We start from the raw sequence: 4,188 nt of genomic DNA on the forward strand, positions 1-4,188 counted from the left end.
AGTTTTCAAAAATTGTATGGTGGAAAACGCCTAGGTTTTTATTTAAATCCCATTTCTCTTCAAAAAGGAAAATGAGAATTCATAACTGTAAAAGATGATACCCTCCTACTGTGTCATATGAGTGGTCCCCAGAATAGACGTGCTGTTATGTTAGTGACCCGTGAATGGACTGGATTGCTTCAATTTAAGGACAAAAAGCTCAGCTTTGGAGGAAATAGGTGAATCTACCCTATGATGTTGGGAGGGTTACTGGAAAACTAACTAAAATGGAAAATACTTATTTTGTTCAGGGAATGTATTCCTCTCACTATTGTCTCTTGAGGCCTGAATTCCCTGCTTTTTCATTTTTATAAAATTCTGATAAAATATCAGAAACTAATAGGCATTAACCAGGAATTCCCTTCCTAGGAAATGATTCCCCAAAATAATCAAAGGTGCAAAAAGTAATTTATGTTCAGTGATGTTTTAAGACATGAGTTCTTTATATTTGAGAAAATGAAAAAACCCCAATATTTTCATAACAATAATAAGCCTTTATTGAGTATTAACTTTGTGCCAGATCCTGTTTTAAGCCTTCATATTGTTTCTCACAACAAGCTTAGCAGGTTGGTGTTATTATTATACCTATTTTACATATGAGGAAATCAAGGCTACAAGAGGTTAATCAACTTGCCCAAGACCACACATCTAATGAAAAGTAGAGTTGAGATTTTTGCTCCAGAATCCATAGCTTTAACATTATGTTATATAGCTTCTTTCTCTATAATGAAATGATTAAATACATTTTGGTACATCCTCATGATAGGATATTTTCCAACCTTTAAACATCATGCTTTTGAAGAATAGTAATGCAAGATTAGAAACAATATGTTAAATGAATAAGCCAGGATACCAAATTATACATGCAGTATGACCTCAGTTGTATAAGATTCAAAGGAGATATTCCAAAATGTTAACATATTTCTGGATAGCAGATTGAAATTTTCTTTTTTTAAAAATTTTCTGGCATTTTCCAGTTCTTTACATGAACATGCTTTGCTTCTATAATTATGAAGAAAGTTATTATATAGCAGGTGTATAGTGAAGACTTTACAATTTTATTCTGTAAGAAAATCTGGTGTAATGAATTTGACAGTTGCTTAGGACTTTGTAGGCAAATTTGCATAGGCAGCCCAAACATTTGGTGGGAGGTGAAGGAGAATCTGACTCCTCTATCAGTGATTCATAGTTACTGAAACTGTTGGGGAGAACTGTGGGGCTTTAATTAAGTAGCAATGAAATGTAATGGAAGTCTATAAAAGACAATCACCATGAGAGCAGAAAAGAGATGAAACAGTGTGGTGACTCCTGCCTGTTGAGGACCTTCACACAGGGACAGTGTGTCCCAGTTACGATGCTTTTGACCATGGGTGGCACAATACCCAACTAAAATTGACTTAAGTAATAAGGGTACTTATTATCTCCCATAATAAGAATTCCAGAGGCAAAGTGGTTCCAGGTTTGGTTCAATAACCCAATGCAGTGATGAACTCCGGTACTTTCCTATTTTTCCCCTCACCATCCTCAGTTTGTTGACAGTATCTCCCCTCACTGTCTCATGAGGGCTGCAGTAGTTCCAGGCATCACGTGTAGACATAATAACATTCAACATATACGAAAAGTTGTTCTTCCTCTATGCATTTCTTCTTACTCTTGATATACTTCCCATTCATCCTTATTGGTCAGGCATGCATACCAGCAAGAGAGTAGGGCAGGGGGAATGGCCGTTGTTAGGCAATGAATACTGTCAGCACAAGTGCTTCTGGGTGATGTAGTACATAGTAGAACTTGACCTGGTCCTTTGGGTGACACAGTTGTGTGTTCAAAGAGCTGCAACATTGTAAATTGGGAGTCTCAGGTAGATTTGGTGTAGAGTACCTGGGATGAGCATAGCAATGAGTCAGGGTGAGGGTCAGGGACTGACCTCCTGGATGAGATAAAGCATTTCCAACACTTGTGGGTATCACTGGAGAGAAAGCCCAGGTGGAATTCAAGTGATTTAATAGGAATATTTAAGAGAAATGTGACCATACATCATGCTGATAAAATGGGATGTGGTGATTACATTTTACAAAGTAGAAGGATAAAATTATCCAAGATGATATGGTAAGATATAATAGCTTTTAAATAAGATAATATAAAGAATAAATATAATACATAAATAAGACCAAAAAAAAGCTGCAAGATGGAGGAAGAAAATAAACAATACCAGCAGGTACATGAGTAAGGAATAAAAGGAAATAACAGAAGAACAAAAAGATCAAAGACGGTGACATAACAAATTCAGTTAAGTGAACATACTTAAAACAAGATGAAAAAAAGTAGAAGAAACAGCTTCAGAAATCTTGGGTTTATATGACTTTAGTTTACAGCTCTTCAGGTTGCGATAGTTATAGAAGGCCAGCAAATATCTTAAATTTCTTGCATACTTCTAAAATGTAAGAAAGGGGGTCTCTATAGCCTTATGCTGAAGGTAGGTATCTCCTGACTTTTTCTTTTAACCTTGTGGTAAAGAAACTGCCAGCTAGCTTTGGGCCAGTTCCAACTGTTCTTCTTCCCAGCCCCAGTGGAAATGCAAAGCTTCTGCCTTATTCCTGCTCAGGCAGACCTACAAGTCCACATTTTGTTCTCCCTTTTAATGAAGGCATCATTTTCCAGAGAAAATGCATTACTGACTGAATCATGTGCAAATCACACCCACGCCTGGGGAATCCTAACTGTGTAGTCCTCAAAGGGCAGCTACCCAATTTGCAAGTGCAGCATCCAAAAATAAATCACGAGTAGGCATGATTCAAATTCCCAAATGATTGGACTCTCTGCTCCCCATGTGCCTTCGAGGATACTGCAGCCCTCTGTAAACTCTACAGGCTTAAAACTCTGCCTTGGTAACTTTCATTTGTTCAGTCTCTCCTTATCAGCCTCCCACAAGAACTACCATTTCTACCTAGTAAAAGCTGATGGCCCTGCCGAGGCACTTCAACCCTTAGTCCTGAGCTAGGTAATGATGAATTATAGTTATCCCTGATAATATTTTCTAAACTCTTAGCCTTGAAATGTACTGAAACTTATAACTTTTTAAATAAGCATTAAGTGAAAGTATTATTTTTGTTACATGATATATGTTCATTTTAAAAGATGGAAATACAGGTAAGTATGAAGAAAAATAAAAACATTTAAGTGTTATTGCCTAAAGATAAATTCTGTTAACATATTGTGATTGGCCCTTTGGGTTTTGTGTTTTCGTGTGTGGTTATACACTTTTATTCATTGTTTTAATGTTCAACAGATATTGTGTGCGGGCCATGCCCTAGGAACCAGGTATTTTTCAGGGAATATAGCACTGAAGAAAATAAGTCCCTCCTTTCGTGGCATTATGTTCTAGTATCTTTTACCAAAAAAAGAGATCATTCCACACCTGTAATTTAAAAGACTGCTTTTTATCAATTTTAAATATACATTTATACAATTTTAAATATACATTATACAATTTTAAATATACAATTTTAAATATACATTTTCATGCTAAATATAGATGTATGCAGTAATTTTAAATGACTAATAGTTTAGCATTTGAATGCTCCATAATTTTTTTCATAATTGTAAACAGATGGTTTCTATTGTTTTTTACTATTATTGTATAAACTGCTTTTTGAAGGAACTTTGTATAATAGCACATAAATAATGCACACATGTATTCAATTATACCCATAAGGTACAGTTCATACTCCAGTGTGTTGAGTCCTAGATCATAGACCTCTTTCTAAGTCAATATGTAGATCTGCTTTTTGAATATCTTTATATTTCCTTGTATAGATAGTCCAATATTTAAAAGCAGGTCCCTACTCGTTGTTATTATGACAAAGCAATAAACATTCTTGTGCATGTACTTAGGCACACTTATAGAACATTAATTCCTTTAATTAGATTTTAAAATTGAAATGCATGCTTTGTTTAAAAATAAGTAGAGAAGTGTATTAAATGAAAAGTGTAAGTTCCATCATATCCTTTCTTTCTACCCCCACTTCAACACTTTGGGGGTAAATAGCACACATTCCCTGTGCATTTATTTCTCTTATGAATTTCCTCCGCAGATCCTACATGCACCACATGATGTTTTTGATCCATAGCATCCATGCTGTCTCTCCTTTG

The sequence above is a fragment of the Delphinapterus leucas genome, chromosome 2, assembly GCF_059928025.1.
Source record: "Delphinapterus leucas isolate spDelLeu-1000000601 "Yukka" chromosome 2, BTC_Dleu_Yukka2, whole genome shotgun sequence".
NCBI classification, from domain to species: Eukaryota; Metazoa; Chordata; class Mammalia; order Artiodactyla; family Monodontidae; genus Delphinapterus; species Delphinapterus leucas.